Below are 15635 nucleotides of genomic sequence, written 5' to 3'. Positions count from 1 at the left end.
GGGGAGAAGTTTTCTGTAAAAGAGTCTAAAAGGAGAAATCAGGAAACTATTTTTTAACTATGAGTTGCCAAAAAATAATTAGATACGTATATACTTAGGTCAAATGAGCAATTCCTGAGAAACCTTTTTATGATGACCATGCAGAGTTTCACAAGAGACTTTCCCCAACATTTTGTTATTAATAATTTCAAACATACACAGAGGTTGAAACAGTGGTACAGTTAACACCTATGTACCCACTTATTTAACCTCCTTATGCCTCAGTGTTCCTATCAGTCCAATGGGAATAATAATACAACTTCTTTTATTGGGATGTTGGGAAGACTAAGTGAGTTAATATTTGTAAGCTAATTGATACTCTATAATGTTTATAAGTTTATTACTGTTATCAATTATTTTACCAGCTTGCAACCCTGTAATTAACCAGCTGGACATCCCTAATAACTTACCTAGCCCTCTCTGCTTTGCTTTCCTCACCTGGAAGAGAAATAATAATAGAGCTACTTGCTTTAATGAGTTGTGAGGATTAGTGAGTTAAAACTTCTAAAGCACTTAGAACAGTTCAACATAGTTTCAACTTGAATTTAACCAACTACTATGTCATCTTGGGCAAAAAGAGTTCTATCTTTATTGTCCTCCTCTATAAAATGGGAGTGAAACTATTTTTCAGGATTGGGGGATTAAGCAAAATAATGTATGTAAGTCACTTAATAGAGTACCTGGCAGAATCTTATTATTATTATTAACTAAAGTCTCTACTTTACTCAGATTTCCTTAGTTTTTGCTTAATGTCCTTTTTCTGTCCCAGGATCCCATCCAGAATGCCACGTCACCTTTTTAGTCATCATGTCTCCTTAGGCTCCTCTAGAATGTAACGATTGTTTTGATGACCTTGATAAACCCCAACCTAGGGACATCTCACAAAATGACTGATCAGTACCCTCAACATTGGTAAATTGTCATTTTCACCACATCATATATATCAAAGAGACATACTATCAGTGTGACTAATGACTGTTAGTGTAGACCTCGATCACCTGGCTGAGGTAGTGTTTGTCGGGGTTCCTCACTCTAAAGTTAATCCTGTCACACACGCCTCCCCCTCATCCCCATACCACACTCTTTGGAGGACACCCACATCTAAGGAGTGGGAGCTGTGTTCTGCATCCTTAAGGGTGGTGTGACTGCATGAGTTATTCAGAGTTCTGCACAGAAGATTCATCCGTTTCTCCACCTATTTATTTATTCAGCCATTTCTTCATGTCAGTGAGAACTCGTGCATATTTCCTTTAGACTTTGGGTTATCCGGTATTATGTTTACTTGTTTTGTTTTTCAGATGGTTCCAGTTTGAGCCATTGGCTGCTCTTTCAGAAATATTAGGAACATGGTCTCCTGTTTTCCTTTGGTAGGCCCCCATCATTGTGTGTTTTTGTTTTGTTTTTTAAGTATATTTTTATTGATTTCAAAGAGGAAGGGAGAGGGAGAGAGAGATAGAAACATCAGTGATGAGAGAGAATCATTGATTGCCTGCCTCCTGCACGTTCCCCCAGTAGGGATCCAGCCTGCAACCCGAGCATGTGCCCTTGACCAGAATTGAACCCGGGACCCTTCAGTCCACCGGCCAATGCTCTATCCACTAAGCCAGACCGGCTAGGGCTGTGTTTTTGTTCTGTTTCGTTTTCTACTATTTCGTTTTCTACTATTTCTTTCATGCTCATCTTGAATATTCCCTGCTTCAATCTTAGCATCAGCTGCTTCTCTAAGGAGCCTTGCTTCTTTGTATTAAGGAATGCTATTAGAAACCAAGACCTGGGCACTCGGGCTTACAGAAATCTTACGCTCAACAAATAGTAGTTCTCTCTCTTCTTTTTGTGGAAGTGTGAGCTCCCTTGTGCATGCTCCATACTGCTCATCATCGGTCACTGCCCTGGTCCTGGCTGATGAGCCGGGCTCACTGGAGCTGACTGGACAGAAGTCAGCCCAGCCAGTCATGTCAGCGGATTCAATCAGCTCAGCTCAGGTAAAACTTTGTGCTGTGCTCAGTGCCCTGAGAACTTCCCTCCTGGGATCCAGGGGATGTAAATATACAGGGCGTCCCCCAAAATGTATATACATTTTAACAGCTGATAGCTCAATTTTGAAAATGAAATGTATTTCAGTAAACACGGCCTTTTTAAAGTGTGTGTATACATTTTGGGGGAACACCCTATATAAGTGCTGTAGAAATTCAGAGTAAAGAGAGGATAGTGCAACCTGAGTGTGTGGAGAAAACTGCTCCTGTAAGGCTGGACTTGAGCAAGGTTTATTTCAGATGAGGAGACTAGAAGGACAGGTGTAGAAATATGAACAGGTATCTTTTTAGTCGATAAGAAGAGGCCTGAACTTAATAAAGGACTTTAGGTTTGGGGGTTTATTTTAAATGTGAAACTGGGTTTATTGATCTTGGTGGGATGAAGGAAATGGACTTCTGCCAGCTCGCTCCTGCTCTCATGAGCCAATTGTGAACTTTTCAGGAATTTTGAGAACAAGTTGGCATTAGATGCTAGCTTGACATCAGCCATGGTGGGACTGTTTACACTGCGGAAATCGGCAAATGCTACAAGTCGGACTCCTCTCTCCCTCCTGCTGGGTATTGAACATTTCCTTGCACACCACTGGCTTTAGCTACTTAAAATCTGGTATTTACCCCGACTCTTAGCATATTTTTTCCACTAGAATTTTTTTGTATCTACATTTCTTTAATGTTTTGCATTTTCTGACAAAAACTGTTAAAAAATACAAAAGGTTACAATGAGATGTGTGCCCTTGAACGAAAATTTCATTTTACTACACATTGGTTAAAACTCTGGCAGCCAGAAAATGTTAGATTTAAGTAGGATATTTGGGCCCTTCTAATGGCCATTCAGTATAACTCAGTTGGAGATGTATTACCTAGTCTTCTACCTTGTTTTAACTATATGAGAAGATTTGTCATTCACCGAAGGGTGGTCATTAGTGTCATAAGCAACATGACCATAGGCCTTTCCTCCTCCATTATGGTTGGGTTGGCTCAGGGCTATCTTTCTCTTTCTTATCAAGAATATTGGAAAAGGCCTTGGATAAGAGGTTCAGCTGGTTGGAGCGCCAGTCCATACTCCAAAAGGCTGTGGTTCGATTCCTGGTCTGGGTGTGTATGGGAGGCAAATGATCGATGTTTCTCTCTTACATCTATGTTCCCCCCCGCCCCCCTCTCTCTCTCTCTCTCGCAAATTGATAAAAACATATCCTCTGGTGAGGATTAAAAAAAAAAGAATATGGGAAAAAATGGTATCTTCCTTTAGCTGAGAAGCCATGACTCAGCATCATCCTGCTTGTAGTGTAGGTAATGAGGCCCTATATTAGCTGGACTTTTGTAAGGGTGATACCTGAGTAATCCATGGACTAGTGCTATGCAAATAGGGACAGTTTTCATGAGGTCACCTCTTGTGCATGGTATTTGGTATTAAGTGTTATGCAGAATTAGACTCAAAGGAGTTACATTTCAGGAGAGTCAGCTAACAGTGGCCACACATGTGGGCAAGGAAAGCAGGGTTAGAGAGAGAAAGGCTGTGAGTTTTCACTGTCATTCAATGCTGTTTCCTATGCCCCCCCATCATGATTGGTAAACTGTCCTAACTACCATTCCTATCTGTCATTGGCTTAACTCTTGATCCATTGAATCCCCAAGGTTGTAGCACTCGGAAGAGAACATGACAGGCATTCTGGCCACATCACAACTCGTAGGTGCAGAGTTCACTGTGAATCATAGGAACCTCGTATTCTCCTTTCTCAGAAAGATCTCTAGATGTGGAGGCTCTCAAACTTCAGCTGATTTCCTGGCACCCTCAGGAGGTTGCAATTTCTCAGCTGCCTCCTGTAGACCAGCCCTCCCAGGCATGACTGCCATGGACCTCTTTGGGACATCCTGGTCCAACAGATCACCTGAGAAGCTCCCTTAGAGAGCCAAGTGATCACAAGTTTATTTTTCTTTAAATTGTGGAGATATATATATATTATAATATTTACTATTTTTAAGTGTATACAGTTCACTGACACTAAGCATATTCACATTATTGTGTAATTATCAGCACCACCCATCTCCAGAATACTTTTCATCTTTCAAACTGAAACTTGATATACATTAAACAATAACTTTCCATCCCCCCCTTCCTCAGCCCCTGCAAAACACCATTCTACTTTCTGTATCCTGCATTCAACTACTCTAGGCATCTCTATATACTGTACAATTGGAATCATATAGTATTTGTCCTTTTGTGACTGGCATATTTCACCTAGGTTCATCCATGTTGTAACATATGCCAGAATGTCCTTCCTTTTTATGGCTAAGTAATATCGCATTGCATGTATATATTATATCTTCTGTATTTACGCTTGGGTTGCTTCCACCTTTTACGTGTTGTTAATAATGCTACTATGAACATGGTGCCTGGCCAGTGTGGCTCAGTGGTTGAACGTTCAATTCCTGGTCAGGGCAAATGCTTGGATTGCAGGCTTGAGCCCCAGTAGGGGGCGTGCAGGAAGCAGCTGATCAATGATTCTTTCTCATCATTGATGTTTCTATCTCTCCCTCTCCCTTCCTTTCTCTGAAATCAATAAAAATATGTATTTTTAAAAAGAATAATGCTGCTGTGAAAAATAGGTTTACAAACATCTATTCAAGTCCCTGCTTTCAATTCTTTTGGGTACATACCCAGAAGTGGAATTTCTGAATTATATGGTATTTCTATTTTTAATTTTTTGTGGGTCTGCCATACAGTTTTCCATAGTAGTTGCACCATTTTATAGTCCCAACAACAATACGTAAGGATTGCATTTTCTCTATATTCTGGCCAACATGTGTTATTTGCTGTGTTTTTTAAATTTGTTATTTGTTGTTGTTTATAATCACCATCCCAAGGTGTGATTTTGTTTTGCATTTCCCTAGTGATTAGTAACATTAAGCACTTTCTCATGTGCATTTTATTCATTTGTAAATCTTCTTTAGAGAAAGATAGTCCTTTGCCCATATTTAATCAGATGGTGTGATTTTGTTGCACAGGGTCTTGCTGCTTGCCTAGGTAACGCACTACTTCAAGAGGCTCTGAGAATTTATCCAGGGTTCTGTGGGGCAGCCTTTGCACATATATGATGCAGAGACGAATGCACAGTGACCCGCCACTCTGGATAGCTTCACCTGGCATGGGAAGATCTGCCCTTGCTGCTATTCAGTGGTGGATGGATGCTGCAGAAAAAAGCCATTCACCGCTTCTGGATACTGTGTGATATTGTCATCTAATTTTATACTAAGTAAAAATATAGTCTCTTTGAGGGGAAAGTAGGAAGCAGAGAATGTGTCTCAAAATTTCCTAGTACATTTGGCCCTTTAACGAATCAGGGGTCAAGGGTGCTGACCGCCTGCCCAATTAAAAATCCTGCGTATAACTTTTGACCCCCCGACAACTGAACTACTAACAGCCCGTGTTGACCAGAAGCCTTACTGGTAACATAAACAGTCAATTAACACGTATTTTGTATGTTATATGTATTATATACTGTGTTCTTACAATAAAGTAAGCTAGAGAAAAGATGTTACTGAGAAAATCATAAGGAAAATAAATTTATAGTATTGTATTGTACATATTTATTGACAAAATCTGCGTATGAGTGGACGCATGCAGTTCAAACGCATGTTGTTCAAGGGTCAATGTGTAATGACATTCTAGACAAAAGACTGACAAATACTGACCCATGACCCAAATCCCACCCCATCTGTTTTTGCAAATAAAGTTTTGTTTGCACATGGCCACGTCCATTTGTGTAGTATGCTGATGGCTGCTTTTGTGCTCCAATGACAAAGCTGAGTAAAAAAGCCTAAAATATATGCTCTCTGGCCCTTTCCTGGAAGAGTTTGCCAGCCCCTGGTTATTCTAGACATTTAAGAGATACAATTTTTAAAACTATATATAGCATAGTAATGTTGGCTGCTGACTGTTCATGCTATACTTGAGCACTTTGAAAACTATAAAGCTCACACAGATATAAGATATTATGGCTTTTAAATATTTACTGAACTCCAACTTTTGTCCAGAACTATGTTTTCTAAGCCTTTGCTGTTTGATTGGGACAATAGCTTTTGCATTGAGATCACTGGGGCCGCTGCCAGATGTGACTGCAATGTTCCTACACAGGCAGCACTTTTGAAAGTCACAGTATTCATCTCTCCCTGCCCCTATGATATTTCCTATTTGTACTGAACTTTGGTGAAGTAGCTCTGATCTTTAGCTGCAGAGAGAAGAGTCATACTGCAGGACGTGGCCCTAAAGTGCAGGGCGCAGAAAGCTTTCTGCCTTCACTCTAAAAATAGCATCCTGCTCCTCCCCCCTCCCTCCAAGTCGAAGGTGCAACTTTGCTAAGGCGGTGATTGCCAGTTTTGGAATTTTGAAATACTGTTGACGTGATGATTTTGCTCTGCTTTCTGTTCATCCTTTTGACCATTTTTATAATAAACATGCTAACTGCTAGAATTGTTAGGTACATAGATACTGTCTTTAAGGAATTTACATGGTGTGTTTGGCAAATCAAGAATATTAATCATTGATTTAAAAATATTATATATAATGCTCTTTGATATCATTGGATAGCATGCATATTCCATTGGATAGCATGTTCATTCATTTGTGCATATTTTGCATGTGTACTAAATACACCAAGCACTGGGCTAGGTGTTGGGAATAGAGAGGTAAATGATAAAATTTTCATGCTGTTGGAGCTGGGCCACAATTTAGTGGGGGAGATGCAACCCACAAAAATGTGTAATGAAACATGAAAATTGTTCCTTGTAGAGAATTGCACAACATGCAGTATTAAGTCTAGGGAACTGTAAACTTACTTAATCTTTCCATTGAGTTAGACTACGGATGAATTTATCAGATGAGAAACACATGGATATTATTTATTTATGCTGAGGTAATAAATGGAAAAGTTGATGAAATACAGTGCGTCTCTTATAACCAGTGGCCCCCAGCAAGGCCATTCTCTGTGCTGCTCTTATTTCTGCACGTTCTTTGTGTTTGGGTCATTAACATTGCGTTTAGGTCAGATGAGAATGTGTTCCATCTGCCAAGCATTGATAACTAAAGTAAAATGCTGATGGAAATCATTTAAGATCGTCTCTATGCTGTTGATTGCATGCTTGTGGCTCATAATCAGAATGATGCAAAGTAATTGTTAGACTGACTTGCCAAGGCTACATTTTGTGTTGCTGCAACTGTCAGCACTTTGGTCCTGCTCTTCTGCCTGAAGAATGCCTGTCTAGACAGCTAAAGCACAACTTACTACCAAATTTCATGGATAACTTTGTTTCTAGCATCCTTTCTTGCTATGCGAAAAATAACCTGAAAAAGTAATATCTGATTATTGAGAAAAAGCAAGTGTTTATTTTTGGTGTTTGACAGAATCCTGTAGATTGTGGCCTTCATATAAAAATCACATGTGACCATGATGCTTCTTTCTTTTCTTTTTGGCCATGAAACCCCGATAAACCTGGCTTTGAATTCTTGCTTTATCTTGTTGGGTATGTGACTTTGGTTAGGTTACTTGTCTTGAGCCTTGTTTTCGTCATCTGTACAATGGGGCTAATGCAACCTATTTTACAGAGATTTTGTGAGGATTATAGATAATAGATAAAAACTTGGCACAAAATAACCACTCAGTAAATGGTAGTCGTTAATATTAAGGAATTCTGTGCTTACTCAGGATGACACTATACAGTGGCAAGACAGAATTTTCCAAAGTCTGTAATTCAAAACTATACTGTAAGTGTGGAATATATGGCATCAGCACAGTTTTCCTGGCCAGGTCATATTTACCAGAGATGCACAATTGGTGAGGATGTTAGGATCAAAACCCCAGTTTCGATAGCTAGGTCTGCTATGCAGAATGTGTTCTGGGCCATCCCATGTATACCATCAAAGGGTATGAAGGTTCCTCTGAAAGCAGATTGAAGAATGAGCATCATTTTGTTTTGACTGTATAACAGAGCTGTTATATAGCACATAGCACAGCGGAGAAAGCAGTCAACCCAAGAGAGAGTTAGGCAAAGCAAAAACTCTGTCCCTATTAGAAATGCATTGTGAGATCGAGGGACATTTTACTGACTCCTGAATTGTACAATCAAAAAGATCCATTAAGAGTAGCTCAGTCCATATGCTATGTGAAGTGAAGGCCCTAGTATGGATTGTCCAAGAAATGCTTTCTGCGATTCCATCTAATGCTAAAATTTAAGGTCTGTGTTCTTATCTACCAATATTGATTCTATTTCACGTCAAGTAGAACAGAAGTCTAAGAGTATGAACCTCACCGAAAATTATCACCTCCCCTAAAAACTGCATAAACCGGACAGGGGATGAGCTTTTAGGGAACTTTTGTTGGGAGGCAGCATGCAAATAGGTATCTCACCTCTTCATTCATTGTAGATTTTGGTTTCAGAAATCAAACTCTTTATTTCTCTACTTTGTTTCTGTTTTTTGTTTTGTTTTGTTTAGAATACTTTATTGATTTTTAGAAACAGAGGAAGGGAGAGGGAGAGAGAGAATCATTGATGTGACAGCATAACCTGGAGTGCACTGGATGGATGATGTCCAACCAGCTGAGCCACACTGGCCAGGGCTGTTTCTCCACTTTTGCCCTCTCCAGGATTTTCCGGCTGGTGTCTGGTTTGGCATTTCTCTACTGCCACAGTATGTCCGGTCTGTCTTTCTCTCCTGCATCCTGCCCACCCCCCACCTCCTGCCTGCCTGCCTGCTCGAAGGAGCAGTGTTGGCAGTACTTACAAAGGGTTAGTTACAGTCATAACTGGAGGAGGAATTAGCTCGCACTCTTCGCTGATTGTGAGGATACATTCACTCCCCCAGCCTCCCGGTCACATTTGTAGATAGAGCACAGTTTTCTCAATCGAAGACAAGATGTGTCATGCAGTTTAAGCAAACTGTATCACATATGTTCACCACACCAGCCATTCTCTGCGAAGGAAATTGGATGAGAAATACTGAAATTACAGAAACATTTCAAATCCTAGTATCTTCTAAATATGGTAAATTCTCGTTTTTTGGGTTTTGTTTGTTTTGGTTTTATGGTTTTGAAGTTCATATAATGTGATTATGATTTTTAGGATCACTCGAGAATTTATAGTTTTCAGTAACTTTCTCTGTGTCATGATCAGACTGAAACAGGGACACTTATTTCACTTCATTCTTGGGCTTTCCTACTTGAAATAGACATCTCTATTCATTGTTAGCCCTCCTCGTTAGGTTTGTCCCCTTGCAACATATTGGAAAGTCACTGGATATTGTTATTTGTGATGTTATTCCCTGTGCTAGTTAGTATTCTTCTAAGCTACTCCCATTTAAAAACCAAAGCAATCTTTGTTGTTAACTCTTACATTTATACAATCTGCCTTTCATGATCTTGAAGAAAATATGGGAAAAAAAGAACCACACACTACTTCATGTATAGTAGTTTCTCATAAATGTGCGACACTGGTAGATTCTGTAAATTCAACAAATACACATTTAGAGGTTACTTCTTTTAGTGTAATACTCTTGTAAGTCCTTAAAAAGTTATGATGGAGATGGGTGTATTAAAATTAAGAGATTTATACTATACCTGGTAAAATGTTTATACTATACCAAATAAAATGTTTTTACATTGTAAAACAATATGAATACTATCATATTATATTATGAATGAATTGTACATATGTATAAAATTTTACTTGTTTAAGTATATGTCTAATATACTGTGTGTGCTTGAGCATAGGAGTGAGCCTGGAACCATATAAACCAAAATGGTCATAGTAATCATTAGTGAGGCTTTTGCTGATTTCTATTATTTGGGTGTTTCTCCCCTTATCTGTATGATCTAATTGTTCACAGTAAACAGTTTTACTTTGTTCTCACTTGTCTTAACTAATGGGGGGGGGTGAGAGAATACAAGGACCGACATTTTGGTACATTATGAGTTATAAAAATCTCTCCTGTGTCTTCCTTCTCTAGTATTTCAGATATGTAGACGTGCTGTGCCACCTGGCATTAAAAGCTTTTTCTTTTTAAGTCTCTTCTCCATGCCAAGCACTGCACTAGAAACTTGAAACATTACATGAAGTGGGTATTAGTATTACCATTATGCAAATGAGGGAAGGGGGCCTAGCGTTCACGGAACTAGAATCACACAGCTGTTATGTGACTGAGCTGCGATTCGGAGTCAGGTCTGACTCTGAAGTCAGTCTTGTGGTCTTTATGATTCTTACTGTAGACATCTCGTCTGCCGTTAGAATGAAAAGGTTACTGTGTGAGTGGATTATAAACTGTGGCTTTAAAAAGAAGGTGCTCAGAGATTTTACCAGCATGTACCAGCTTTCTCTGCTCCCCTTGCTTCCACATTGTGTTTTCAATTAGAGTATAAACTTCTCACGAGGCTGAATCTCATCATCTCAGTAGCCCCACCTCTCCTAGCGCAGTCTGACATTATGGCCCGTGACTTCTCTCTGGGACTATGAGGACGCCTTTCAGATTCTGAGGAACTGAGTCAGGATCTGCTGCCAGTGAGAGTGCTGAGGAGGAGGAGGCGACTCTCCATCCCGCCCTAGTGACCAGGCCTCTCTCTTCCTTTTAGGGAAAGGGAGGAAAAGCAGTGGCCTTCATATAGCTGTCAATCCCAAGTGCTCTGGGATCCTGTGAAAACCGGCCAGTCTCAGGAACCAGACTAGCTTTGCCTCACGTCCCCTCCTAAACCTGCAAAGGCATCTTTAAAACAGTCTCTGGAAATGTTTTAAAACTTGGATCTTGAGTTTAGTCCCTTATGTGATGTAGATTACACAGTCTGCTGCTGTCACCCCCTTATCTCCCTTTGTCTTTCAGGCTTCCTCTTCCAACATGCACTTCATCTCGGCTCTTTCCCACACTTTATCTCAGACACCGTGGCTTCCTCTCGGGATTACACAGTTGGCCTGATATGTAGCCCCCAGCGCCCTCTGCCAAGTCCACATTCCCATCTGAGCCCAATTATGGGTCCCTGTAGAGTCACTGACTTCAGTGGGGGGATGTGTGGAGTTGCGGGTCTGCCATTTGGGAAAGGGCAAAGTGCAGGCATGGGGTACTCTGCTTACTTATTGAGAGGTCATCAATCAACTGCGTGGTGGGGGTGCAGACATGACATTTAAAAATATCCACCCAAAACTTCACTTTTCAGACACCACAGTATATGATCCTTCATCATGAGGTTCATCTTTCTCATGATCACAGAATCACACACATGATTGCTTTCTGCATATTAATTGTTCAAAGCTCTTTTTACAAAACTCAAGTAGTCAGCCACACCATCATGCATCCACTGTTCTTCAGATTTACTGCACACCTACTAAGTGCCCACATGCCAGAGCTGGGATTGCTCACACTCTCTATGCCTGCACACCTGTGCTGAGTTACAGAATGGACTTAATGTTGTTTAAATCTTTTTCTCTTCCAGTTTTCCAAAGAAATTAGTTCGTTTTCCGGGGCAGAGGATCCAATCTGCTGTTTTCTTACGGTGAGTGAGTCTTTGACTCTTTTATATATGTACACCCACATCAGACTGTTACCCAGAGCTCTAAGAAAAAGTGCCTGCACGCATTCTCTAGAAGTTTCCCCCACTTGGAATCAAATGTTCTTTCTACTCATCCCATGTCCTCCTCCCTCCAGAGGGAGGTTTCCCTCTTGTATTTTTCTGCCTTTTTTTTCGCTGTCCACGTGGGTTGCCTTTTAGGAGTTGCTACCATTGTTGTTCTAGCCTCGTTCAGCTGCAGAGCAGACAGCAGAGGAAGTTTCCTTGTTTCAGTGACTGATCACAGAAATGGGCCGTGGGCAAGGAGAAACTATCTCTTTTGTTCACATGATGCCCTGTTTCATGAACGCCCTGAAAGAGAGAGCACTGGATGGGACCTTAGAGCTCATGTGCGTACAGACGGCTGCTGAGGCATTTGACTCCCCTCTGTGAGGTCTCCCTATCCCTCTAGTACCCTGCCTCCCCCCCCACCCCCGGACTGTTTTTAAAATCCCAATTCCTTCTGTGGACACAGATTATAGCTTGTTAGACCTGAAGTAATGCCAATAAACTAGTGATAACATCCCTCTAAGGCAGCGGTTCTCAACCTGTGGGTTGCGACCCCTTTGGTGTTCGAACGACCCTTTCACAGGGGTCGCCTGAGACCATCGGAAAACACATATATAATTACATAGTTTTTGTGATTAATCACTATGCTTTAATTATGTTCAATTTGTAACAACGAAAATACATCCTGCATATCAGATATTTACATTACGATTCCTAACAGTAGCAAAATTACAGTTATGAAGTAGCAACGAAAATAATTTTATGGTTGGGGTCACCACAACATGAGGAACTGTATTAAAGGGCCGAGACATTAGGAAGGTTGAGAACCACTGCTCTAAGGAAAGTGTCAGGAGTGATGCTGTTTAGCTGTTTAACTTCCAAGAAGTCACTCTTGGCTGCTACCAAGAGAGGTGGGTGGACAGGGCAAACCCGGGGAACTTCTGTGATGGACCTCAGCCGAGAGGGCATGTTTTCCTTTGCGCCTTTCCCAAAGTGCATTTGCAATAGCACTTCCGGTGCGGACTCGGGCTAAATCTGTGCTGCAGCCCGGAGCCGCGGTGCAGGTGTGTGCCGGCCAGCTGCAGACCTGCACGCCCCCGTCCGGGCATCTGCACCTGCAGAGTAATGCTTAGCAGGTTTCATATAGCACAATGTAAACTTGGCCTGCGGTCTGAGACACTTTCAGAGTCACCTTTCTTCATTAAAAAATAATAAATAAAAGCTGTATGGTTTCTAACATGAGAATTCAGTTGTGGGGCATGATGGAGAGAAGGGTGAGAAAACAGTTCTTCCCTGGAGCCCCACAAGGGGGACTTGCCTGTGGTATTTTCGTGGATGCCTATGCCACATCTGGCTCTAGTCTGTGGTCACTTAAGTTAGAGAGCTAGAGCAAGTATTTCCCAAACATTTCATCTCACCTAGGGATTGGTTTAAGTGTAGCACAGAGAGCTTGTGTCCATTATTTTATCCCACTTGTCAACTTAATCATTTTACCTTAATAAATGGGGACTTCTCTTCTGCCCTAACCACAGTCATTTTTAAGGAACCTGAAGTGTCTTCTTATCAGAGTACAGAGAGAGTCTGCTTCCTGTCAATGTCCTGGTGGGAGCGAGAATGGGGATTGCAGATTCACTGCGGGAGCCTCTGCCTATGCCTCTCCTATTGACCTTTCCTGGCCCAGATGCTTGATACGCATGAATGTGCATTCATTAGAAGTGTGAACTTAAGGGCTCCCATTTCCTCATCCTATCCAAGAAAAGCCAAACTGTGTATCCCTAGAGCACAGCACAGTGGGATGTGGGATGTGGAGATCTGCTGCTCTTTGGGGAAGCTAAGGGTCTCTGTGGCATCCAGAGGTTGATAAGACTAAAATAGAGGACAATTAAGGACCTTAGGAAAGTGGGCACGTGGGGAGTCCATGCCTCCTGGTCCCAAGCTTTCGGTGAGGAATAAACTGGGAGCAGAGGGTCTCAGGTAAGCAGTGGAAAAGGGATAGAATTAGACCACTTGTGGCTGTTTTGCTTTCCTGGTGGGGACATAGTTTTTTTAAGTTAACAGTCAGGAGGCATCAAATTATTACCCAAGTTCTTTGCTTCTACCAGTTGTGTGTGTGTATGGGGTGAGGGGGTGGGGGGGGGAGACTAAATATAAACCAAGGTCATGAGTTTCTTAGTTTAAAAGCAGCCCTGAGGCTGGCCCCCACACCTTGGGTTTGGACCGTGTACATCCACATGCCACATGCATGTAGACCTTGTAAAACAGGAGTTGCTGGGCTCCCTTTCACGGTATGCAGCAGGGCAGGACCTAGAACAATACCACTATTGTTCCCAGGCTTGGACTGCACTCACTGTCAATGGTATCCCTTTAAGGGAAATCTAGGGAAATGCTCTTGCCAGTGCTGAGGTTTTGTTTGTTGGAGGCCAAGTAGCAGTGACATGTATTGGTTCCATAGCAACATGTCTGTGCAGCCAGAAACAATACAATGACAGGGGCAGCCAATGTACCCTGGGCAGGATGAGCACAGCCCCGACGCCCCCTTTGACTTCCCCCAGTCCTGGCCTGCCTTTCCCTCCTGCAGAGCAAGTAGACTTGGTAATTGTTACTATCTGTCCCTGCTATTAACCCTTGCCCCCTTTCCCCACCTGAGTCAGGACTTGAGTCAGGACTTAATACGGGAGAAGGCAATGTCCGTAGTAAAATTCTGCAGGCCCCTGAGGGGCCAGCAGAGCTGGCAGAACCTCCCTGCCTTAGCGAAGGAAGGTAGGTGGAGAGTCTGCTTTGCAATATCCCTGTGGCAGAGCAGCTCTGTGCGCAGGGCACAGGGGGTTCAGCATTTCCTGCCCAGTGCGGTCGCTGCTCCTGGCTGAATGTGGGCAGTGATCCGGAGCAGAGTGAAATCCAGGGAAGCAGAGTACCCATTAAACGTGCTACCCAGATGCAGGGCCGCTGACCTGAGCCCAGGGCAGTGCCGGGCACCGCAGGGCTGCACAGAGAAATACAGCACACACTGTATTGTTTTGATACCTTCTGGATCTTTGGCCTGAGGTGCACTTTCTAATTGCAGTTGCTACAGTGTGTGTAGTTGGGGTTTGAACATTTTTCTCACATGAAACTATTGTAATCACTCTTGATTTCAATAGATGCCTTTCCCTCCTGAACTCCTGAAGGATTTTTAAACTCTTTGCCATCTATTTGACACTTATTTTAGATTTCCTTTTTTGATACATAATGCTTTGGGAGCCTGGGCAATCTTTCTAGGTAGAGGGTACGGCCTTCAAGGTCAGGAACTATCTATCTTATTCTTCATCTTAAAATAAATTCTCTACTGCTCAGAACTGAGCCCCATAGATCAGGGGTGGGGGGCTTTTTTTTCTGCCAAGGGCCATTTGAATATTTATAACATAATTCGCCGGCCATATAAAATTATCAACTTAAAAAGCAGTCCAGCCTGCTAATTTTGCTCAAACCTTTAATTAACTCACCCCTAATGCCTTGGCAGGACTGGGCCAAATGATTTCTGAGGCCATATGTGGCCCGCGGCTGGACATTCCCCACCCCTGCTGTAGATAATAACCATGCCATCCATATGTCTTCATGACAATGATATAGTCCCATCTTGTCTCACAAGGAGGTTGTGAAGAAAGTATGTAAATGCATTGAAAATGCTTTTACATTCTTCAGAGAAAAGATAAGAACATTCTTTTTTCTAGTGTGGTTTTAAAAAACATGTAGATATGAAATCACAAAGTAAGAATATCTAAAGACTTCACATTTCCTCATCTTCCTCTTTGTGGCTACAAGCCATGAACTGTGTAGCCTAGAGCTTTACACTGGCACTGAAATCATTGTTTTTCCCACCCCACCTCGATATTCACTACTCTATCGAAGGTGCCGTATTATACTATTTGGGCCAGACTTTTCAGTCACACACCTTGCAGTGTCTTTGGAGCTATGAAGTAGGAGATTTGAA

General features: G+C 41.9%; 1 protein-coding gene across 13 annotated transcripts in view; it reads left to right on the top strand.

The window, feature by feature from the left end:
* Positions 1-15635, top strand: part of ATXN1 (ataxin 1) — a 422285-nt gene that overhangs the window by 210539 nt on the left and 196111 nt on the right. For 12 of the 13 annotated variants that reach the window (XM_059688693.1, XM_059688694.1, XM_059688697.1 and 9 more), the window contains one exon: positions 11543-11602. The exons of the other annotated variant lie outside the window; for it this stretch is intronic. The gene's annotated coding sequence lies outside the window, so the exon portion shown is untranslated. The remainder of the gene's footprint in view (positions 1-11542; positions 11603-15635) is intronic. 13 annotated transcript variants of the gene reach the window in all.

Source organism: Myotis daubentonii, chromosome 3 (assembly GCF_963259705.1).
Source record: "Myotis daubentonii chromosome 3, mMyoDau2.1, whole genome shotgun sequence".
Classification (NCBI taxonomy): domain Eukaryota; kingdom Metazoa; phylum Chordata; class Mammalia; order Chiroptera; family Vespertilionidae; genus Myotis; species Myotis daubentonii.
This window is presented reverse-complemented; position numbering and strand designations above follow the sequence as displayed.